We start from the raw sequence: 26,243 nt of genomic DNA, 5'->3' as shown, positions 1-26,243 counted from the left end.
CGTGACAGCTACTAATCTTATCGACTGCTATGCTAGCTTAAGCCATTGCATTAGCTTCCCGCAATGGCCACCGACTGGCCAAATGATCTCAATGGGAAATGGGACTTTGGAAGACAGGGTGAAAAAAAGCAAGTAGCAGTTGTAATTCATATCGACTCACTTTGGTAGCCATGTTCTGTTTTTGTTTCCTCACAATCCAATTGCGCATTTGCTCTTTGGGGTCATTTTAATCGTTTTGCCTTGCTCTTGAATTACATTTCCACTCCCTTTCTCCTTTTCCATTTGCTGTACGATATCAATCTGCAACAAAATAAGAGCCCTCGGGGGGGGTGGGTGGATGCTTCTGCAGGCTTCCGGATTAGAGAATGGAAATAAGCACTATTGATAGGGTAGAGAGCAAACTGAGACAACTCAATAAAAGAAAGTTGAAGGCTTTTTAAGTGGAATAATTCAATCCGTTGGTACGCCTCGGGCATGTGGAAGAAAGACATAGAATTATTAAAAAAAAAAAAAAAATGGCAGAGAGCGACCAGTCATAAAAGCGCAACGTGTTTAAAAATGAATGTGGGGCATCTGTCCGTGCGCTCGTGGAGATTTATGGCATCTCGGAGAGAGCGCTAGCGTTAGGTCATAAAGCGCAGAAACAAATCCCATTATTAGCCCAGATGGCAGCACACAATTACACACAAACATCTCAGAACTACAGCGGGACACACAGAGCCCGATTCTGGCAAAGTACGCCACTAAGCCAGTGACATCAGCTGATTTCCGCTCTATGTTCTTCTACGGTTTGCGTCTACTTTTTTATGGTCAAGTCGTTGATGATTTGAGTCTTCTTTGGTTTGAGTCTTTCACAGTTTTAAACCTCTACAATTTGTGCTTCTGCTTTTTACGTGACTTTCTATGATTCAGGTCAATGTTTGTGTCTTGTGTGTTTATTACTTCTACGGTTCAGGTTTTCGATAGTTCATGTCTTCTCTTTAAAACATCTTCTATGGTTTTCACGTCTTGGTTTCAATCTTTGTATGGTTTTCTTCCTTTCGTGTATTTTTGGTTTGCGTCTTGTACGGCGTCGTAGCTACTTGGGTTCTTCAATTCACGTCTCCTGTACTGTAGTTGACTTCTATAAGGTGCATCTTTTATGGTTCACATTTTGTATGATTTGTGTCTTCAGTGATTGCATCATCTTCTATGGTTCACATCTGTGGTTTGTGTCTTTTAATATTTGCACATTTTTCTCCTCAACGGTTCAATTTTATATGGTCACTGTCTTCTACGGTGTGCTTCTACAGTTCATGCGTTTTCTTGTTTGCAGCAGCTTCAGCAGTTTGTCTCTTATAGGTTGCATCTGTTTCGATTACAATAACTTTTTCCCCCAAGCGGATAGACTACTGGTAACAATATACATATTAATCCTAGTAGTCTGTTTTTTTTCTTTTAATAAAAAAAAAAATAAAAACTAGTAAACCACACATCACTGTTGTGAAATGTCAACAAAAATGTCAGCTTCCTCGGGGTGAAAAAAAAAAAACATCCTTTTCAAGATCGACATGCATGATATTTTAAAGTTAAACATATTTTGGGGAACTTGGCTCCATGTCAATAACTGAAAGGTCTGTGCGCATTTTGGAATGTTGCAAAAATAACCAATAATAATTTTTGTTGTTTTTAATATCCCTACAGCAACAAAAGAGTGTCGTCTTATTGGAATAGCACACTGACCATGGTTCTTCTGCTGCTGTTTGTCAACGCAGGAGCCAAGATACCAGCTAGCTGCCATGTTACGCTAATTAGCCGAGGCTGTGGTAGCAGCAAGTCCCGGCAGAATAGTTTCCAAACAGAATTATTAAAAGCATGGTGGAAGCGTGTGCGCAAACAGCTGGTTGAGTTTAGCATTCACTTTGTGGGCCAGCAACACTGTCATCAATATTAACACCTAGCTGCAGCTATTGGTATCGTACAGTGTTTTTTTTTTTATAAAAATGTTACACTATCTCTCAAATAAGTACACTGACTGAACCCCTGCTCTATTGCGGCTCCTTATTCGTTAGTTGACCTATTTGCCTGTTGTTGTTATTGTTTTGTGGAAACTATACCCACTTATTTACTGGAAAAACTTGCATATTTGCATTGTTTTGTGCTCTTTCGGTAACGCCCTTAGATGCAACAATAAGCCACAGAAACCCAGGCTAATAGGAAAGTAGCAACTGGTGTCAAGGACATATGTTGAAGTGATGCATCATGACGGTGCCCAGATCTTTGTTAGTTCGGGAACAGCTAATTTTATCTGGGGTTGATCATCAAAGTTACAGAGACTATGCAGAATTTTCTTTTTTTTTTTGCTCTTCTGGGTGGCTTAAAAAACATTTGTCAAAAATCAAATATTCTGTAGTTCATTTATTTTTAAGGGTAACGTCAGATTCATTTAAAATTATATTAAAGTGTTTTAGGATTATAGTTTGTGCTATACTTATAGTTGAATTTATTAATATATGCAATTCTTAACATTTGGCAGGGGGTGTCAATTACTATAGATGGGCGGTACCAGTGATTTTGGATTCGATCCGATACCAAGTAATACTGAGCAAATATTGCGATGATGATCAGATATTGATACTGGAAGTAACTTTGATTTTTATTGATTTTATTTTATTTTTTACACAAAGCTGCGAACAAAACCACATGCGCTGCATCATTTGAACCAAACTACTTCAAACTATTTTGTTACCATTTCCATGTCAACAGTGGCGTGCACTCCATGCAGTGCCTACGAGACGTGGGAATTCACTCTGATCGTTCCTCATCCAATCAAATGCGTTTACAAAGTTCAGGTGGGCAGGACCAGAGCCAACCGTCTTTTTCTGCCAAGGCAGGAATCTCTTTGATTGGATGACAATACAACCTTCAAAATTATAGATAAATACATATTTTATATATGAATTAATTGCAAATATCGATATTTTAGCTTGAGGATCGATACTAAAAAATTGAGCCCTCTGGAGAGGAATATCGATATTTTGGTATCGATCCGCCCATCCCTATCAATTACTCACAGTTTTTCACTATTCTCAGTAGCGGTCCTTCGATATCCCTGCGAATAGTAATAGTCCAAGTTTTGCTGTACTGTCGTTTTATATGACCACGTGTCATTTTTTTTTTTTTTGTAAATAGATTCATTTCCCATGCTAATGTTCTCAATTCAATAATCAGCATCCACCCTCTCCACCGGAGCACTTGGCCTTCATCACCTTCCATCTTTTGGCATTCTGGCGACGCTAACGAATCCACCGCTGATTTGTTTATGAATTTACTAATTCACTTAGACCCTCCGCCTCCACTGCCCTCAGCGACTCCCCCCAATCCAATTTCAGCTGACATTTCTTGTGGAGATGCAAGGGATGACCTTTCAAGACGCCACGCTTCCTGACAAGAGACTTGAAGAAGGAGAAGGGCTAAAAAAAACAAAAACAAACAACAACAACAAAATCGCAGCACTTCACACATGGCCGTGTGCCCAAGGAGGAGTGCGGCTTGTCAGTTAATTGAAATTGTATGTAGACGATTAGCGGACTGCTTGCATGTAAAACCGTTTTCGTAATTGTTTGTGACAGTGTTATTTAGTTCATGTCTGCTTTATAGCGTTGTATAAAAAAGTATAGAGAAAAGTATATTTTAATCAGTTTTGAAAATGTGCTTAAAGCATATTGGAAGGTTAAAAGTAAACAAAAAATGATTAGTCTGGAATGTATTGCCTGCCATGAACGGGGGTTCGCTGTAATATTAAAAAATGTAAGGTCCCAACGTCAAACTGCTGGAAATTCCCACAGCTTATTTCATGTTGTTCATCCCGGGAATGTCATGGCCCGCTGGACCAAGGCGCAGCCATCTCTATTTGGCCCTGCCCACCCTCGCCACGCATGCTGCCCCGATGAGCACGCTAATAGAGTGCTGGACGTATGCAGTCTGTGTCACAGCCACCAAAATACTGTTTTTAATTGATATTTTAATACACCTTTCTTGGTTGAACTCCAAGAACAGCTCAGTGAGAATAAAAAAGGATTCATCGCACAAGTGTGTTTTGCTCAAAAGAGGTGAATAATCTAACTGCCGTGGAGTTCTGTCCACAACCGATGATGAAAGCTCACAAGTTTGGTGATCAACTTCTCTAAAAACAGTTGGGTTAAAAATACCACAATTTGGGGTCAAAAATGGACCAATCCACTAATATGGGTCAATTTGACCCAACTTTCTTGGTTGTCTTTTTTTTATTTATTATTTTTATTTTTGTCCAAAACAACACAAGAAGGCGGGCCAAATTGACCAAATTAGTGGATGAAGTCCATTTTTGACCCAAAATTGTGTTATTTTTAACCCAACACATTTTAGAATGAGTGTTGCCCATCTAGTATTCCTTGTGTAAATTTGGTGGCGATTGGGGGAATTCCCTTGGAAGAACCATCACTCCCCAAAAATAGTAACTTCAAAACAAAAGTTTCTTGTGCCAGGACCAACATTTGTGCTGGATCTCATGACAATCAAAGTGGGTTTTTGAGTATCTTAAAGTATCGCCAAAACATGACACAAACTGTTGAAGGTGTGGACAGTAGAAGAAGCTGCAAAGCAGAAATGACACCAAATATATGAAAAGAAATGCAGATCAGAGGAGGCGCAAACGATAGAAGTTGTGAACGGCAGTAAGAGAGACGAACCATGGAAGAAGACGCGAACTTCAGAGGACACAAACTATAGAAGATGCAACCTATGGAAGGTGAAGATTGCATCTTTGTAGTGACTTTTTGAGTATGTAAAAGCAGCCCTATACGGGTGACTTTTCACCTTTTTTGACACCATGAATACATATTGTAAATGATAAGAAAAACAAACAGGAATCCACTGACATAAGACGCTACTGTATTTGTGTGATCATATATGAACGGGCGGAAAAATCTGGAAAAATGCTTGCCCGGGTGCCTCGGCGAGCTGAGATGTAAGGCAGCAGGCAGTGAGTGGAATTCGTTGCATCCGGCACACACTTCAAAGAGCAACGCATCATTATAATCGTCGCAGACGTGCAGGTAAGCAAAGCCGGTTGGTCGGTTGGTTGTCTGGTGTGCTCTGGGGAAAACGCCGATATAAATAGTCAAATCTTTAATCTTGGGGAAAACACGCTAATCTGACGACGGCATGCGCTTCTCATCTGCTCGTAGCGCTTCTTCACATCCAAAAGTGGATTGCACTTGACTACAACGTCTTTGAGCATAGAAGATGTGACCTTGCTGCTCTGGTGAGCAACACAGGAAATACAATGGCAAAACTACAGTATAAGGAAGTAAGAAAAATAATAGTCAACCCTTGTCGGAACCTTAACCCGGGTCTGAAACACTCATTTGAAAGCCTTACACTGTCTGGAAACCCTTGTTTGAAAACCACTTTGGAGTCCCAGGGTCTGACATTAAGCCTTTTTTGGAGTGTCAGCGTGCCCTGTCAGAAAAGATGCGGGTTCCGTATATTCATAATGTCATACGATAAATTGCCATGAACGACTGATGTATTATTGAATTAAATTGAATTGCACACATCAAAGAATACTAATAATTCAAAGAATAAAACGGTTATGAAAATTGTCAAATATTTTCTGAGCACTTACATTCCAACAAGGCGCAATATAATTTGGGTTTTGTAAAAAGGCAGCGGTCCCCACACTTTTTAGCGACAGTTTTCATGAAAAAACATATTTTGAAGGACTGGCATTATAGAAACAAAAAAGAAAAAACAAATTATTAATAGAATATCACTCAGTCATTCACTCACTCACTCACTCATTCAACAAGCCCAATCGTGCCATAATCCAACAGGCGTTGCGGCAGTTACGACACAGTGCCGTCGATGACGGTTGAAATTCTCATTAGCACACAGTTGTTGTCCACGCATTTTTGGTCTTAATAATTTGTAAATGAAGTTTCACTTTGTATCGCTCCCCTTGTTCCTCGCCACCATTGTGTACTCCCGCTACTGCTGGTATGCCCCTGTAAAGCCCGAATCTCTTTGAACCGTCTTTAATCACTAACCCAGACTTAAAACCGAGCCACTAAGCCTTTTTTGAAACCCTAATCCTTGTTAGCACTATAATAATCATAACCCTTGTATGAAATTGCAACCCCATCCCTAATTTCAAACCCTATTTTCAAAATCGAACGCTGATTTGACAATGTAAGCTAACCTCATATGCCTTGCTTGAAGCCCAACTTTGAAGTGTAAGTCAACTTTGACACCTCATTTGAAATCCTAAAGCAACTTGGGACACTTTTTTTTGAAAACATAAAACTTGTTTGAAACATTTACCCTTGCTCAACGCTGTCATTTGAAATACCGACCCTAGCTTGAACGCTAGCAAGCTATCTTATCTGACTCCCTAACCCAGGTTTGAAATTCTAATTTGAAACCGCAGCACTTCTTTGAAACCCTAATTTGGTTTGGTGGAACGAATGAGAAAACAAAATGTCGCATCCTGCACCGTCATCCTTCAAAGTCGGCGAGGGAAACAACAGGGCAAGAGCCTCAAAGTGCGGCGGATGTTAACGAGCAGCCAGCCGCCTAATGAAAATTGTCTTCAATCTAATGAGAGACATGAGCGGTCGACGCTAGACTCCCAACCTTTTTATCCACTGTTCTGATTGCATTTGCTCATCGGACTGTTGTTGGATGCCGGGGAGATGCCAGAGAGCCGTTCTGGCCACAGTCGCCACCGCTTTATGAAATGCCTCTTGGTGGAATCAATAACAATGTTAGACTTGATTAAAACACCAATAAGGGCCTCCGCGAAGGATTTTACCCGTCGGACTGGGGGGGGGGGGGGGGGGGGGGTTCGCAGACAAGCGAGCAGATCGCTGGAGCGTGATGATTGTGTTTGCATGTGGCCTGGAATGTTTGCATTCTTCCTGAAGGGAAACAACACGCTTCTGCAGGTTGGAATACAAAGTCACTGAGAAAACTCGTCTCCTTTGTTTATGCGCCAGTACGACTATTACTGTACTAGTGTAGTGGTTCACATAACTGGTATGATCAAAGGACTGATTAACTGTACCGAGAGTATACAGTACTACAGAGCTGGGCGTTCCGTCTATGTGACCGACCCGTTTTGCTGACGGTTGACAAATGATGGGAAAACATACAAAGTAGACGAACTGAGCATAGTCGGAAACCCCTCGTATTTAATCCGTCTTTCGTTTGTAGTCCATCTTTATTCTATGTTTCGCTGAATCGGTCGGAATAGATGACGGAAGCCGGTTTAAAATCAGAGGCGGACCAGCCTATAGGCGGGTACTATTTTTTTGCCGATAATTAACCTGGCTTATAATGGGTCTATCCCTACTTGAAACCCCAACCAAGGATTGAAACCCAAATTTGAAACCGTAGTTCTGGCTTTAACCCGTTACCCTTGTACAGGAGATCAAAATACTAGAAACGTCTCTCAATATGATGTGGTGCAGTTGTACAAACATAATTACTGTACAAACGCATTGAATAAATGATAGTGTCAATGCGCTTATCTAATATTGCTGCTATTATTAATATTATTATACTAATATTGTGGTCACCCTACATGTGTTCACCATCCTGTACTTGTTCCGGCGATCCAAAATTCTCCACATGAGACGACAGTTGGGCCAGAGTGCAACAGTCAGTTTCTGCTGTGCCAGTATGTACCCCCCAAAACACACACACACACACAAACAGAGTCCCAAGGAGGGGATTTAACACTGCTACAGTTAATTAAAACAGGATGAGGTAGCCACATGCCCGGCGTGCAGTGTGCCACACGTATTGTTTCCAGCTGCAATCAGACGTGATGAAGACGAGCGGGAACAAGAATTGCGTCACTATTGGGTACAAATGTGATTATCAAGTAGACTTTGCTTGTGCAAAAGCTGATGATTTTTAAGAGCCCGTTAACAATGAGGAAGGGTAAATTCCAAATCGGAAATGTTTCAACCGGTCTTTCAAGAGACCGTTGCTCAATGCCAAAGCTGAAAACAAGAAATGTTGGTTTACAGATTGCACTGACATTCGAAGCAATAGATCCTTATTTAAAGAAGTCAACCTAAACATATTTTTTTCAATAATATGTTCCCTGCAAGGCCCACAAGTTGAAACACGGCATTCTGATTCGTTTCGCGTTTGTGGAATATAAATTAAGCAGCAAAATGCACTCGTTTTTAGCCATCTCTGGGGGCGGCCATTTTGTCTTCTGTCGACTGAAAATGACATCACAACTGCTCACAACGACCAATCACGGTTAATCAGAATGCCGTGTTTCAAGTAGTGGGCCAGCTGGGAACATATTCTTGAAAAAAATATGTTTGGGTTGACTTACGCTTTAAAGCAACTCATGCATACTTTTTGACCACAAACTTTTGGTGAAATCAATTTTAATGGATTATAAGAAAGGCTTGAAATATGCGAAATGAGCATTTTGCGCCTCAATCAAACACATTGAAATGTAAAACTATGACTGGGCGTAAAATGCCAAATGCTACGGAAATGAATGAATGCTAACTGGGTTTACACCCATAACATGTTGGTGGTTCCAAATATGTTAACAACTCCTCAGGGTGCCAATCCCGAAGGATTACGTTTTCAATACGCTCCCTCCGTGTCTATCGTAACCGATCGGGGGAAGAGAGCCCCGCTCATCGTGAGTGAGCCTGTCTGAAGCTTCAGTATTATGTGCAATTCACATTAGTTGCGGCAGCTACGAGCTGCCTTCTTCACCAATGCACGATTCGCTCATTCAGCGCAAGGCCGTAGGTAGTCATTTAGGGCCAGAGGTCGACTTATACTAATCGTAACAATGTTAAAAAAAAATTTAAAAAAGGAAAATGCATTTCAATCATAGCAGACTTTTTTTTTCATACTGGGCCATCGCATCATAGATAGCTTTTTTTTCCCCTACCTTCCTAGAGCTTACATGCACTTTTTGAAAACAATGAAATACAGCAAACAATCACAGCTAATGTCACACAAACAGACACACGCAGCACAAAAAAAAAAAAAAAAAAATCCTGTCTCTCGAAGCCTCAGCAGCACGGACATAAAGAGCCCGCGAGGTTTGTTCATTTCATGAATTGTTTACAGCATCGCCAGACGCTCTCTCGCTGGCTCCCTTTCTTGTTGTTTTATTGTGTTACGGTGAGATGAATTCATGCTCTGGCTGCTGAGGGGCTGCGGTGAAAATGTAATTCCTGTGTCGCATCAGCGCTGTGCCTTTATTAATTTTACAAGGCTGCTGCGTCGTTTTAGCCTCATCACCGAGTGCGCGTTGGTTACTGTGGCAACCAAATTTCAAGCTTTTTAATGAAAAACTAACAAGGTCGACCGTAAATGAGATTTTCCTGGTTATCTTTTGGAGAAAAAACAAAACAAAAACAAGGTGGTTTGCGAAGGACGCCGAGTTTCCGTCCCTTGAGCGCAGGGAAACATTTTCCCCAAGACCCCTCATAAACCTTACGCCAATTAAACATAACTACCAATTTTTCAACCATAAACGCCATGGGGAACAGTTTATTTTTCGAGCATTTCAAAGCAATGCTTCATAGCCTGTTTTATAGAAACAGTAATTGAATTCTGTTTCATATTTATCCATCCTCGCTAATTGACTTGCACTGTTTTGACTAACAACATGGCCGCAAATAGAGAGAAGCTCGAACAGTCTTTTTTTTTTTTTTTTTTTTTTTTCCAACTGAATGATGTAGTTGATATATTTAGCAACATTTCTGATTGCTCAAGCGGCTATTTTCAGAAAAAGCGATGAGGGAGTTTAATTACAGCTAAGAAACAAACAATCCGAGTGGAATCATGGACGCTAATCATGGCATCCATTGCACTGAACATTACCAAATGCTATGGTGTCCATTTATACTTTTCAATAGCAGTGATTTATCTCCGTATTGAAAACATTGGACCTGAGCAACTGTACGCACTTCCAAAGCGCAAATATTCTGCAAAGGTTGCCTTGCCTCACCTGAACAGCTCAAGATATGAGAAAAGAGTGTGAGAGCTGGAAATGTTGCACACATCCGGAGTCATGTCGGATTTATGTGTTGTTATTTTGTTGAGTGTGTTTGTTTTATTTGTTAGCGCCCATATCGTCGTTGTCCTGCGGAAAACACTTATGTCCATTTTTTTTTTGGCATTTTTTGCATTTTTACGTGAATGGTGTTTCTGCGTTACAGACCATCGCATTAAAATGAAAATTTGAAAAATTTCCCAAATTGGACATGCGTGTTTTTCACAGGACAGCGACGATATGTAGGTATGCATTTTCTCAAATGCTACAAAATTTGCAGACTACAACTTGAGAACCTCTTCTTTAAAAGCACCCGTGAACATATAGTGACCCATACGCGTCAAGCGAAGCGCTTTTGAACAACCTGTCGCTTTCGTTGAAGGGGGGGGAAAAAAAAAAAAAATCAAGAACGTGAAGAGTTTCTCCTTGACAGGGCTCAAGGACATGCAAGCGTTTCAACAGCCTCACTTATAGACTGTGCCGGCATGCAAATTTATGGAAATGCAGGTAAGGTTGGCGGAATGAAGATTTACCATCCAGGCATCTTCACATAATGCCTTGTTATCTTCAAGCGATGGTCCGCCGCCCACGTCGTGACAGCATAGGCGGCAGCGTAACAAAGACATATGAGGGGTTTCAGGTTAGTGTTGTGTGTGTGTGTTGGTGTACGAGGCAGGTTAAAGGTGATAGATGAGTGACAAAATTAAATAAAACGTCAAAGCTGTCGTCACAGTAGTAGCAGAGGGTGAAGACACTCTTGGAGCTGAGGCAAATTGTTTCGCGCCGTGCATTTATTTTTTTCCTCTCGGAAAATTCAGGCCTCGAAGGCAGTTTCGCTTAGCAACGTGAAATTTGGAACGACAGGTCTATCGTTAGAAACCCCCCCCCGCCACCCCCCCCAAAAAAAATGTCCGAAAACACACAGGATGTTTGACTTTTGGATTTGAAGCCCCACAAAATAGACTGGGTAGAGTCCAATGTAATTTTGTTCAAGTTAGGCCTCCAAAGCCAGTTTTCGCCTGACGATGTGACATTTTGAAAGCATGTTCATCACGAGTATACCCACCAAAAAGTCTCAAGGACTCTTAACTGAAAAGATACATGAGAGCTGCCATTTTAGTTTGACCCCCTAAAAACTAACTTTGCAGCGATTAAGCCCCTTCATTTCACTCCGTAAAATTTGATAGGTCAATCATGAGTACAACCACAAAAAAAAGTCTCATGGAGTCATGATGGAAAATACACGGGAAGTCAGCCATTTTCGTTGGAAGCCCCTAAATATTGACTCCGTAGTGCCATCTTGGTTTGCAACCCTGGAAAAAAAAAAATGACCCAATTTTGTCATCCTGAGTTGGAATACTGTAGAGCGTAATAAAGCACTTCATCATGCTGGATGCTCTCTTCTCATTTGTATGACAGATGCTCTAAAAAGATTTGTTCAGCAAGGTACGAACAAATACAACCAAGAACAGAAGCACAAGCCAAACACTTAAGAGTCCAGTAGGTAGTGATGGATTAAAAAGAAAAAAAAAAAAAAAAAGAAAAAGAAACATCTGTTTGGCACATTCACACAAAATGTGATGTTTTTCTTTCATAATCATCGGTTGAGTCTTTTTTATTTTTTTATTCTTTTTAATTATGCTAACAATCTAGAAAATAGCCGTAAACAACACTCTTGTACTAACGCGGCGGGAGACATTTTGTGAAAAGTCATAGCGGAACAATCATCAAGTTGAGGTAACTACTAAAATAATGTTGTTCATAAAAAACCCAAAGACTTGCAGTGAATGCAGTCGGAGTAAAACTGAATAACAGCCATTTAAAAAGCCATAAGGCAAACACAAAGGGAGTTGAACACAAAAAAATGACACGTAACAGTTATATCCAGATGCTCCTCACTCCAAATAATCATTTTATTTATGAAACATGTTTTGTTTTTTTTTTTCTTTCTGCCCTTTTCTCTCTGTGCAAATACAAGCGGAAGATTGGCGAGACGTCGATGGCGTAACGCGTGGGCACAGCTGGCAGTCTCTCAAGGCGGCAAGCCAGCGCAAATGCACGTGAGGCGAATGACAACGGCGCGGTCGCGACAGAAGAACCTCACGTTTCTGCAAGTCAATGTCGCGACGGTTACGCGCTCGCTGGGACACAAACAAGCGGCAATGAATTCAGAACATGAAAAAATTGTTTTGGCCGTGTAGCCAGAGCTATTCCTTCTCGCTAGCAGCCTGTGGCAGCCTACAATCATCCATGGGCAACTTAAATGCGGGAGGGGGCCACAGTTTTTCGTTAGTGCAATCGGGGGGCCACATAGGACCGCGCACTTCCTAACTAGATTCATGAAAAAATGCATTTTTAATTCTGGACACAATATGCGCACACGTGTAAAATACATGCTTTTTAATATATTTCATTTTTGATCATACAACTTTCAATGCATGTCTAGAAGATTCACTATCCGAACCCAACAACAAAAGGTTTGAAGCAAACAATAAAATAACCACAAACTGTTTTTTTTTTTTTCCAGTGCAAAGGGCTCTCTTGCATAAAAATTACTATTCAAGGATGGCACAAAGCTGCTTAACAAGAAAACAACATTAAGTGCAAGAACACATTTTGTAGAAATTTTCACCAAAATAAACTCACTCAAAATTGTCAAATTATTAAGGTACAATGTTTGTCCTGCACGTCATTCCAAATAAGCCAAAATGTAGTTTGCCTACTTACGTAGTACAGGGGTAGTATAAGACGCAACTAAGACATGTCTGCCATCGAGTAGTAATCGATGATATTACAACTTAAAACTACAGTCGGCCGCTGCATAACCGCAGTTCCGCAACCACGGATACAGAGATTTTTCAAAATGTATATATTTGATATTTCAGATTTTTCTGTGATTAGTTCCCCATTTTCCATGGGGAAAGTACATTCAATGTTTATTTCATAAACGTTTTATTTTACATTACACGATACATTTTTTGTGACGGCGGAGGCAAAATCATCAACGGGCAACTCAGTGTGCGGTCACGGGCCGCCGCCAGTTGCAAATGCGTGTCATAGAGGATTGTAGAACGAGTGGAAAAATAAGAATAGGTGTGTTCCCCAATGGATATGTTCCACAGAAAAAGATGCAAATAAGTGGATTTGTAAAGAGAGAGACACAAATACTTCAGGGGTTGACTGTATGTTATCAAAGTGTTTCAACAAAGGCAATTATAAAGCGTCGTCAGAGACCAAGTCCCATCGCGGATTCTTAAATTTCACGAGTAATGGACACCTCCTCGAAAACTGTTAATGGTTACTTTATAATAATCTTAACAGTAGTAATACTTTGTAAAAATGCAAAAAAATATCTGTCTGTCAACACCGCTTGACATAAATGTTATATAATGTAATGTACTGTAAATGGTACTACATTTTGGGAGGTTACCTGTAACATTAGTGGCCGGCGAAAAGGCGCGGCACTTTTGAGTCCAACGATACAATTTCCATTCAGTCATGTATTCATTTACACAAAATGGACTGGTACTTTACAACTATTAGTAAAACCACTCGTTTTTCTCGCTGATTTTTCGCTCACGAGAGGATGTTTGTCAAATGCTCGACTTTTCAAATTGCTGAATTAAAGCCAGGCACGGAGCACAGAACTTTTTATTTGCATAACGCTGTCATTGTTGTGTTGTGACAGCAACCGGTTACCACTGTGAAACAATTAAATCAAGCACTCAGAGGAACTAGAGGATTATCATAAATGACTTGTCAAAACACATACACAAACACACAGAAAATGCTCTCCTTTTTTCAGTCTGAAAATAGTTCCGCACTTAATTAAAATGTCATTAGGAGCCAGGTTCATTTGTGCCCATTTTTCAGCAAATGTGGGAATGTGTCAAGGACACACAACCCAATAGACCTCTGGGATTCTCAAGCTAAAGTGTCAGGTGTGCTAATGACATTCTTCATTTTACAATATCAAACTGTTATTAATACTATATCCATGTACATATAGTTTGTTTTTGTTTTTTTTATAAGGATTTTTTTTTTTCCGGGATGAAAAAAAAATGAGGCGGCACGGTGGTCGACTGGTTAGCACGTCCGCCTCACAGTTCAGAGGTCGTGGGTTCGATCCCGGCTCCGGCCTCCCTGTGTGGAGTTTGCATGTTCTCCCCGTGCCTGCGTGGGTTTTCTCCGGGCACTCCGGTTTCCTCCCACATTCCAAAAACATGCATGGTAAGTTGATTGGATACTCTAAATTGCCCCTAGGTGTGATTGTGAGTGCGGATGTTTGTCTCTGTGTGCCCTGCGATTGGCTGGCAACCAGTTCAGGGTGTCCCCCGCCTACTGCCCAAAGACAGCTGGGATAGGCTCCAGCACGCCCCGCGACCCTTGTGAGGAGAAGCGGTACAGATAATGGATGGATGGATGGATGAAAAAAAATGATATTCTATAAATTTAAATTACCAGAGATGGGCATTCCATCCCAGGGACGGAACAGTCCGTCCATCCGTCCCGGGCGGACGCCCATTTTGGGGACAGAGGACGGAGGACCAGAATTTTTTTTTAAAAGGACGGAAGTGGGTTTTTGTCCGTCCCAATAATCATCCCTAATCGGGTCAAATATTGACTGATGTGTTGTGTTGGGTTATTTTAAAAAGAAAAAACACGCTTTTCTTCTGCGATGCAGTACCAGCAGAAGCCGCCTTTAACTAGTTGCACAACACTATCGAGTCGTTTTTTTTTTCTTTTCATGTTCTTTCCCTGCAGTAACATTGTACTCACAGGCATAGTCTGCCCTCTAATGGTTCAACACATGTAATACCATGGATTATGCCACAGGACGCCCATTTCTCCGACGAGGAAAAAGGTGGATAGCAATTTTATTTTGTTAACATTTAGTACATTCCGTATCCCTTTCCATGCGAAATATGTCTTTGTCTGGGACATTTCTAGAGCTTAAAAAAAATCTCTCCATACCGTTATTGATGCTCACGCCAGCGCCGCCGTACACTGAAAGCTACGACCTGGAAGTGGAAGTCTTTTGTTCTCCTCCTAAAATAACAAATTGCGTTGGCAGCTAAATGCTATCATGGTCGACACTTAAACAGTTGTAAACAATTCAATCCACCCACGATACTCCTAACCGGTAAGTGGATGTGAATAGGAAATTAGCCAGCGAATGGGCTTTCAATTATGGTTATGAATTATGAAACCTCTCCCGTTAGCATCTTTCCCACAGCGTCATGCATGGATGCTTTTTTTTTTTTTGTGGGACGGACTGATGAATTCTAAGGACGGGAGTTCTTTAAAAGGACCAGGGTCGGAGGCCGATTATTTTTATGAATAAGGACGGAAGGGGGCCCAGGTCGTGGACGGAGGACGGGGACGGACCGGCAAAATAGGGTGAAGTGCCCTTCTCTGCCATTTACGAACCCGAGAATTCACACTTCAAATGGCTGCTTCAATCCAAAATGGTCAACTTGCTTCATTTCAGGCATCGGTCCTCAAGACTTTCTCTGATAATGGACATGTCCACCGAAATTTATGTTGCTCAGTGAAAATGGTATGCGGGGCTAATTTTTTCCAAATTTCCAGAGGAGGCCTTTAAGTGAGTTTTGTGCATTTGGTTCGGTACTTAGGCCCTAACAATCAGTGATTAGTCACACATTGTAGAAGGAACGATAAGCAAGGTGTCATGGGAGGGTTTCTAACTGCGAGCAAAGCAACAACGTGTCAGACAAACAACAGCTTGCGAATCAAAGTGTGCCGGCTTCCGGAAGCTGACGGCAGCCCGCCAGGCCCTTTGAGCCCGTTGGAATCCCCGACAACGGCGATGGGAGCAGGTTGCGACGCAGCAACCGCCTCACAGCCGTCAAGGTGTTTCGACAGAACAACACCTGCTCGGCTTGGGCCTGGACGACTGCCATTGCCGCATGCCGCTTTTCCAGCATATCCCGCTGTTAACCGCTGCTGCGCCTGCCTCGTTTTGATGGCGCCGGGCTGAGAAAAAAAACAGGCTGACCGGCGCTCTTGAACTGGCACAGAGCCTGGTCCTTCCTGCCAGGGCGGCGCTGCGTGAAGCCACCTTTACCCCCGCCGGGCCTGCCAGCTCATCGTTGTCAAATGTGGGGGAGGGCGGGGTTAGCAATCAGAAGCAGACCTGGCGGCCCAGAAGGTGATGTGTGAGCAAGGATGTCACTCAACATGTTGCTGTGAGTCAACGACTTGTCAACACTAATGAAAGCTCCATCGTACAGCCAAACCACCCACAGTACATGGTAAAAATATTGATGTGGCAACAAATTAAAATGATTGACATTCTTTCACCCTGAAATGTGTTGACTTAGACCAGTCCTAATATATATATATATATATATATATATATATATATATATATACACATATATATACGTATATACGTATATACGTATATACATATATACGTATATACATATACATATATATACATATATATATACATATATATATACATATATATATATATACATATATATACATATATATATATCTATATATATATATATCTATATATAGATATATATATATACATACATGTATATTAATACATATATATATATATATATTATATTACATTAATTCAATTTAATTTATTTACTTACTGTATGTTTCCTTTTATCATATACACTGTATATGATACAGGTATATTTTTTATATTTTTGGACAAAATATAATTGCAATGGTGACTAACTGTTCTTCAGTAATTGAAAAAAAGTCTCACACAATTGTATTCTATTATGTAAACACGCTAAAAAGTTATACAATTTCATATATAGAAAAACATGTTTTTTTTTCATATATTTTTAGTTGGGCTAGTGATGGGCAAAAAAAAAAAAAGGTTCCCCACCCTGTTGTTACAATGTAAAATCAGGTCAATGTCGAGAGAACAGATGCCTTAGGCTCCGTCCACAAATACTTTATTTATTTATTTATTTATTTATTTTTTTACTGCTTATTCAAACAAGTTATCCCCCAGGCTTGTCTACATTACAAACTTTTTGCATACACACTTACCTCTCAAACTCTTAAGAAAAATGAGGAGACCCTGGCTTTAGATTTCTACTAAGGTCACTTTTTATTGAGCGAAAGGAAAGTTTGCCAGACAAATATTTGAACAGATTTGATTTTGAACGCCAGCCGACGCCAACGTTTTACCCGCGACTACGACATGAATTAATTAAAGCGCAATCGTCTTTATTTAACTCCTCCAGACTTAATTGGATCATTAGCATGAGAAGAATTTAATTACAAGCAAGAGAGAGTTTCTCCATATTAAATACGCGACGTGTCAGGAAAAACTCTGAATGTCACACTTTAGCGTGACGGGAGCAATTGTGTTATTGTCAGTGGTCAGCTATTTCCGTTTTTCAGACATTTGAGGTTCAAACAATTGTTTTCAATGTCAGAACAACCTTTGTTGGCCTAGTGAATGGAGCTGTAATTGCATGACATGTGTACAAGATTTTTTTTTTTGAAGAATTTATCGCAGAAGAAAGCGCAATATTGTTCAAATAAAGGTTTATTTTTCTTTTGCTGAAATGTTACATATTTTTGAAAAACGAATTCATGTAATTATAAATCCTTAAAGCGGCACTAGGGAACGTTCAGTTTTTATTGACAATGGCGGCACCATATGTACAAAAGCGGTAGTGTTTTGCCTGAAGTCGACCACATTTCCCATGTCGTAAAATCCCGAGTTCTCACTCGCCTGCATTGGGAATGAATCACATTTCTGTTTCCGGTGGCCGTGTGAATACCAACGAGGCAATGAATCAGCTTCTCTCTTCACAATATAATATAACAATGTTGAAAAAAATAACGTTTAAAGTTTTCTACCGTATTGCCCCACTGCGTCCCTCCCCTCACCTTACTCGTCATCTAGAGACTTCAAAAAGATAAATAAAACGTTATGTTGGATAATTTTAGAGTATACGCACTCACAGCTGCCGGAAAAAAAGGTGCCGCATTGCTTGAATACTAACCCTGTACAATTTGCACAAATATACAAGTCAGTCTCTCAGGGAAAGTACCACTATTCATCCGTTCCTTTACATCCTATTGGTTCGTCTACTTGTAACTCTATTCACATTGCTCAGGGGTTTTGTTTTACTGATTTACAGCAGCGTGGTTTGACCTCTTTTGCAATCACCGCAGTCAACAAAAACACAAGAACCACATTTTTTTCTCTGAAACTATTACATAAGCATCAGAAACTATTGACACAACATGATAGGATAATATTAATACCACAATGATTCAGAATGCAGGGTTTCTTCCAGTGCAATATAAGCCTGGCGGGTCTAAAATACATATTTAGCATAAATATTGAGGCTTGAGAGCCGCAGTCGAGGCGTCACCAGGCCCGTTGGTCGTGGCCCCGCCTTGGGGGAAGATGCTTCAGGCAGCCTGCGGAGCGCCGGAATGTGATTACGAACGAGCCGTGAATTCTTTTTTAACAGTAATTTTCCCGGCGCTGCTGCATATTTTAATCGGGTGGATTTAATTGACATTGGATTACAGAACAAACTGAGGAGTTTAAGTGACTTTTTACCGCACTTTCCACATCCCGGATGTGATAGCAGATCGTGCATGGATTGTTGTCTGCTCTGGCAGGCACCACAGGCGGATGAAATGGATAGCAAACGCATGACACCGCACTGTGTCGTTACTGTCATAATGAATACTTGTTGGAATATAGCTAACATTAGCATTATCAGTTTGATTTGCGCATGTCAAGATACTTACTTGTCCAGCATGAACAGAGCCAAGGCAGCGTCGGGCGGAAATCGCTCCTCGTGTTTGAGCTCACGCCAGCGAGTGAAAACCGAGCCAATGTTTATCACTGAATGTCCTTTTATTTTCGGTAGGTGGGGGTTGTCTCTTCAAACAAAACGTTTTGTTTTCCTTGATTATTTTGCAGCTTCTGCCTTGACACCACTAATCGCACAAAGACTTTAGAATTGGCTACGGTCTTTGTAACGAATGGGGAAAGGGAGAAGTGAATGCGTAAAGCAGTCAGCATATTTGTATTTTTTTTTGTATGGCAGGGTTCCTACCACCCTCCTCGAAGATGCTTAGTGACAGTAAAAGTGATATAGACCCACCCCAGACCATAACAAACACACCATTCAACTAGTTGTAAGTTAATGTTTCATCAGAAGAGTTATGAAAATATTTCATCAAGGTCGAAAATGTACCAATATTGCTTTAAAAAATATATATATTACGAGGATGGCAATATTTTTTTGCTCCACAGATAAAAATCCTCTACAAAAATCAAACAAGTGAATGAGGATGGATGAAGATCGCTTTTCCGTGCTATTCATGCTAAAAAAAAAAACAAGTTATCATTCATTTTAGTGTTCCCATAAAAGGCTTGTTCAGACTCTAGCGGTAATTGTACTTTTGGGTTCCTTTTTCAATGATGAGCAATGTTGAAAGACTATATGCTAATGGAGGCTAAGCACACTCAAGGTGACTTTACAGTGAGAATCCTTTCATTGATTATCACACGATTGCATGAGTCTTAAGATGTGATTGCTAACGTCACTTCAGACGATCGTTACCGCCTCGGAAAGTCTCTTGAGCCGCCTCGTCTCAAATGAAAATTGTATTTTTTGAAGATCAACTGCAAAAGATGGCGCGTGTGCATGTGTGTGTTTTAACAATAATCCGCTTTGAATGCGGCGGAGGCTATACAAGATGCTGCCTTCGACTGCAATTAATCTGATCTTGCCATATAAAATGGCAGAAACTATTGCCAGGATTACAAGGCCACATCGTCCCCGTGATTCGATATATTGACCAGCACATAAAATACAGTTACGGCCAGTAGAAAATTGCTAAATCTCTGATGATTTGATTCTTTCTCTACTCTTTGTTACATGTTTCGGGTTCCCATTCCAAAAGGACTCTCCATGAATCTGGCTGTCGATGCAAGCCCGACAAACTCCTTCAGTGACCGCACTCGCCCTTTGCTATCCATCTCTGTCACTGAGGAATCAGCCCACCAGCACACTTGCGGTGCCCCTTGGCATCATTGTGTCAGGGGCCAAAAAGGCTCCATCGGTAAGGGAAAGAAAATGACCTCATCCTCCCGCACCGGATAGCAATCTGCGCTGCTGAAATTCTCCATCCTTTTGTCCAAATACACGCTAGACGTCTCCAGTTTGATTGACAGCGTCTGTGTCGGAGGGCTCGGGCACTGTGAACACAGATCGGGCTTCTCCCATAGTATCAAGATTTATCTGTGAGAAGAATCACAGGGCATCCAGAATACCAGGGAAATACAAAGTAGTTGGGAAGAGCAGTAGTAGTTGAAGAAGAAATAGAAAAAGCTAGGATAACTCTTAGTAATTTGTCGTAAAAAGACGTCACTTCATTGTGGTGAAAGACCTGTGAGACATGTTATATAAACAATCCACGCAACCGGTTGCTTCTCTATTTGTGACCGGCGCACTTGCCGTTGTTCCGTTTCATGTCACGATTACAGAGTCCGTAACTCGACCCAAAGTAGTGTTGACACGCACAAGAATTTGCTCTTGTAAAAATTGAACGGGTTTAACATTTACGATAGTGGGCTTGATTGTTTTCCAAGCAGATTAGGGAGAAAATCACCCAAACAGACCGCACAGCACCTCATACCAGGGCCTTGATTGGCTTTGATCCCAACGGAGGAAACATGCTCTTTACCCCACATTATCAACAGTCAATGAAAACAAAGTCAACAGGATACCAATGAGATAATGCGCGACATTTTGTGATTCCTACTAAACGCTACATGTATTAAATTAGCATCAAGGGGACGAACGTGATTTCCTGTCTTATTTGACCTCTGGTGATTAGCTGCCAGGAGAAAATCCAACATGACAATGTTCTTCTTCCGCTTACTCCGTAAGAGGACCGGCGCGCCACGGTCAGGCTCCTTCACACCGCCTTTAAAAGCAATCCTACGGAATCCAAATCCTCGCTATTTTTAGCCTTGCAGAGGGTTCAGGTGAGGAAAAGCTGGCCTTACCTCAATCCTTCCCAACATCATCCCTCGGATGGAAAACATTTTGGGAGGATCCAACGGAGAGAGGGGGCGGTGGAGCGCGAACGGAAGGTCTGGACTTTCAAGTTGGCGGAGGCTATTGATCACAACGCTAAGGCTGACACATGGAGTCCCTCGGGTCTGAAGAGACGACACTTTAGATTAACTGGAGCCGACCCACCGTCATTGGCGCGGATCGCATCAACCACCTGCTCTCTGCCGAGACCTGCATGGCCACCACGCAACATTAGACAGTCTGATTATGGATGTTACACACAGCATTGCTACGCAGCCTAGCATGTCCGACAATTTGCAGTTTGCTAAACCAACTGTTGGTCTTTCACTTGTGTAGCACTTTTCCACCTATTAAGGCACTCTTCACACTGAGTTCACGTTCACCTTATGATGACCCACATGGTCACCAGGGCCGCGGGGTATCAAACCCGCAACCTCTGGGTTGGGAAACGATTACCCTACCGCTGAGCCAAACCGTCTTAAACCGAGACAAATGCAATTTTGAACACAATTTAAAACAGTTGAGTTGGGATATTTTGTCAAAAGGTTCAAAAATTACAGGAGGGGCTGGGCAAAGTATGAATAGAGTCCGCTCCGTTTTCTAAAACCCCATCTTGTGTCCGTACCTTCTTTTGTGCCAGTACCTTTTGCACAGAACAGCTACACACGTGTCAGATGCTACCGTCGAAGCCAGAAAATACCCCATGAATAATTCATCAGGGCTTGTAGTAGACCCCTTCAATCCCCTGTTGTCTTTTTCTTATTGCGTTCAAGTGTCGCTGTGTTATTCACAATCGCTGCCGATCTTCCATCAAAGTCAGATTGGGTGTCAAGTGACAATCCATCATCAAAACTTAGCACTTCATGCGCAAAACGCAGTGGTCATGCATCACTCCCGCATCATTCAGGCCGCTGATGATGGAGATAGAGAGCTACTAAAGGCGGACACTTACTATGAAGCCTTTTTGCCGTAAGTAGCGAAACCACAAAAATGACTCGAGGTTTGCGTGGTTCACTCTCTGACCGCAAAGAAGCTGCAAAACCAAAGGGAATGGTCAGCGATGAGTCAGAAGCATTTTATTTGTGCAAAAAGATTACAGTAATAAGAACATGACAAGCTTTCCACTTTAGCGCTAAGTGAAGTGACTCATTGGTCTTAAATGGCGGCTAATGCACATTGCCTGTACACTTGCGCCACCGGTTTTAACCAATGTGGTGTTTCTCAGAAACCCCAAATTATCCATTAGCGTACCCACACAAAGTGCGGTCGCTTCTGACATCCTGGAGTGCTTCTTTTTGCCTTGTCCCTGAATCGATTTGCTGGGTCTTTAAAAGATACTCGTTAAGTTTGTGGTGGGCAAACCACTTAATGTGATATTTGTGGGCTGATGATGTCATGTCAATATTATGTTAAAACCCGTTTGTGGTTTATAGAAGCTGAGCTCAAGGTATAAAATAAACAAACACTAAAAGCAAAGACACAACACTCCTGGCACAGAGACATACAAGTAGTACGGGTACAGACGACAAAGCTCAGACAAGCGTCACGCCTAAAAAACGATCTCGGAAACTGCAAAATTCGCAGATCGACTTCAAAGCCTTAACTCATTCACTGCCAAAGACAAATGTATTTGTCTTTTCACAGTCCAGCCATTCAATCCCAGGAAGTCATTCATACTCGTTTTCAAATTTTTAATCTCAATGACTTGTTTACCGGGTTAAAGAAAGGAATAAAAAAATTCTAATCACCAACGTTAAAACACAATCATGGTCCGCTGACCTGAGGCGCCGAGCGAGTACGTACATGTGGAGGAGCTCAGAGAGTTAAGGAGGCGTGAGACCATTTAAAGGTTTAAAGACAAATAAAAGAATCTTAAAACGACCTCCAAAATGTACAGGGAGACGGTGAAGAGAGGAACTCTCAACACGTACAAGCCAATACACAAAGGATAGACACATCTTGTACCGTACCACTTGGTAGAAACACGGCTAAAGCTAATCTCCAATGACAAGGACAACAGCCTGGTCTGATTTACTCCCTGCGGTCAAGTTCTGCAGCTCGTCGGCCGGGGCTCACCAGAGCGTTTCACCTTGTATAGCGCACATCGCCGCCAAAAGATAGCGCGATCCGTGACGGCGCTATCAGAGGCGAGCGAGGCTCCCTGTTTGTGTTTACCCTCAGATTAGTCACACGCGCATCCAAACATCGGCACAATGCAAATTTGAGCTGTCTATGCATTCATGTCTGGGAAATAAGCAAGGCGAGATACGAACTGTTCTGTACTCAGCGCCGGTGGAGTTTGCGGCTTGTGATCAGAGGTCAAACAATGCCTGCGGCGTACTGACAACAAGCAGGCCAATCAGGCAAGATCACCACTTTGCTTTGGCCGTTAAAGCGCCGGCTGCTCTATCCCAACACCTCCCCCTCGCACACACGCATGCGTACACACTTCCGGCGGGCTCCGGTTACTCGCACTTACAAACAGTTAATTGCGTACAATGCCTTAGGAGTCGGTGATTGGTGCAAAAAGGCAATGGTTCGCCCGGGATCGAAAAGTAGCCAACCGCCCCGCTATCATCTATTTCTCGTCACATGGCTTCAGCTCTGTGAGAGCGAGGCGGGAGGGCGGCAGTCCGTGGGAGGGAAAGCAGGTCCACACAACCTTCACCCAGCCGAGCAAACGGCGACTTTTGCAATCGCACCCACGCTGTGGGCAGGAAGTGCGCGAGTGATGTCGGCTGAATTGCTGGTTCTTCAAGGAACAATTATGCACTGCAACGCAGCAAATGCAACTTGAGGAATGTCAGAAAGTCCCCTTTACGCGCCCTTGTCCCCATAATACAAATTTCAATAGGTGTGACACACATTGCGTAAATCATTAATGCAATACACTACAATAAAATTGTATTTATGTAGCGCTAGAGCTGTAACAAAGCACTTTACAAACAACACAATAAATAAAAAACAATAAAAGGCTGTGATACACGTTTTAATAAATATAGATGATAAAAATATAAATAAATAAAGCCAATAAATTAACATAAAACACTATATACAATTGACGCCGGAAAAGAGCCGAACATTTCAGGGCTGATCAAAAGCAAGAGAAAAGAAATGTGTCTTCAACTGGGTTTTAAACATGGACAGAGAGGGAGCTTGCCTAACAACCAATGGGAGGTCATTCCAGAGGTCCCAACAATGACCCCTGGGGAACGCCACATACAATGTCCAAACATTCTGATTTAAATTCACCCAACTCCACAAACAATAGCTCAGTGTTTCATCCGAAAAAAAAGCTAACTTGTCACACGTTTTACTTTAAACGGCAAATGAAATAGTTTGTGAAGAAAAGTGCCACACATGTGACGCAAGTTGTCAGCAACTTTACAGAATATTGGTTTGGTGATTTACAAGAAAACATAAAAGTGCTCCACAGATGTGAAAGAGTTCTCAGAAATATGCTTATGTGGCGTAATATTTGCTCTGCGCGTTATAGGAAATCAACATCTTGAAATTCATACGGTAAATGTTTACTTTTGTCGGGAAAAAAATGCAAGACAAATATGAAACCGTTCTCAGAAACGGTGCTTATACAACTCAGTATATGGGTTGAGTGATTCATATAAAAGCAAAAGCTTTGAGTAGACAGAGTAAATGTCAGTTTGTGATGAAAAATGTAACAGACATGAAGCAGTTCTCGGAAACAGCATTTTTTACAACAGGCCATATTTCCTTTCTTTTGACACACTTGCCATTATCCAACACCTGTAGCGATCTGTACTTATATAACAGTATAATGAGGCACTCTTGATGGAAAATGGTAAAAGGTGTGACAATTTTCTGTATGTATTCAATGGGGGGAAAATAGCACTGAGCATCTGATGGACTCAAATCAACTCAACTTTATTTATAGAGTACTTTAAAACAACCACGGCCGCTTGCTCCATGTAGTCCAAATTGAAATCTTAACATTAAGGACACATTAGTTTGTGATGTCAAAAATGCATTTTGAATGGGCCATTTTTTTTGGTCATGAGGAGCAAACGTGTCACTTTTAGTGTAGCTTTTCCATTTTAGGGGAATTTAAGGCCTGTCCTTGGCACTTCGACTTGGCTTTCTCGGACACCAAAAGTTCTATTTGGCATGAGAGAGGTAGTGCTCATATTTCATATAAGACGTCACAAAGCGGAGCTGTTGATTTAAAGCAGAGTACGGGCAGTGGGCCATATGAGGTCGATTACTCGATGATGCACATTTTCTAGAATCTACGGTCTTAAAATATTTGTTGTATTTATTCAGCTGGTTTCCCCCTGTATGTATTTTTTGTTTTTATTTATTTTATTCATTCATTTCACTAAATAGATCATATTAACTCATTCACTGCCATTGACGTATTTATTTGTCTTTTCACAGTCCAGCCATTCAATCCCAGGAATTTATTTATATTATTTATTTTTTTTTTTTCACACTTTAGGGTAAAAGAGGGTCTGAAAATGTCTGGCAGTGAATGGTTTAATTGATTTATTGTTGATTGATGAAAAGTAAATACATAAGTAAAATAAAGAATTTTACATATACTGTACATTTGGATTGTATTAGATTATTCATTGGCTGATTATAATTAAATTAATTGTAAATAACACTGGAAATTAGTAGGACTACGACTGTTTATCTTTAAATTGACTATTTAGCTCATGAAATAATTGGTTAGTTTATTTCTTTTAATAGTAAGATAAACAATTGCCTAATAAGCCATTTTACATTGACAGTAAATCTGAAACATTTTGAAACATTATTTTCGCAAAATTGGTCACTTTAAATAAAAAATGTAACATAAACAACATGGCGGCACGGTGGTCGACTGGTTAGCACGTCCGCCTCACAGTTCAGAGGTCGTGGGTTCGAGCCCGGCTCCGGCCTCCCTGTGTGGAGTTTGCATGTTCTCCCCGTGCCTGCGTGGGTTTTCTCCGGGTACTCCGGTTTCCTCCCACATTCCAAAAACATGCATGGTAAGTTGATTGGATACTCTAAATTGCCCCAAGGTGTGATTGTGAGTGCGGATGTTTGTCTCTGTGTGCCCTGCGATTGGCTGG

General features: G+C 41.3%; 1 protein-coding gene across 2 annotated transcripts in view; it reads right to left on the bottom strand.

Annotated features, from left to right (window-relative positions):
- Window positions 1-26,243, bottom strand: part of ntrk3b (neurotrophic tyrosine kinase, receptor, type 3b) — a 223,785-nt gene that overhangs the window by 107,123 nt on the left and 90,419 nt on the right. The gene's annotated exons all lie outside the window — the stretch shown is intronic.

This window comes from Filicampus tigris, chromosome 3 (assembly GCF_054856515.1).
Source record: "Filicampus tigris isolate MCC_2025a chromosome 3, RoL_Ftig_1.0, whole genome shotgun sequence".
In the NCBI taxonomy this organism is placed as follows: Eukaryota; Metazoa; Chordata; class Actinopteri; order Syngnathiformes; family Syngnathidae; genus Filicampus; species Filicampus tigris.
The sequence above is the reverse complement of the archived record's forward strand: the minus strand, read 5'-3'. Positions and strand labels throughout refer to the sequence as shown.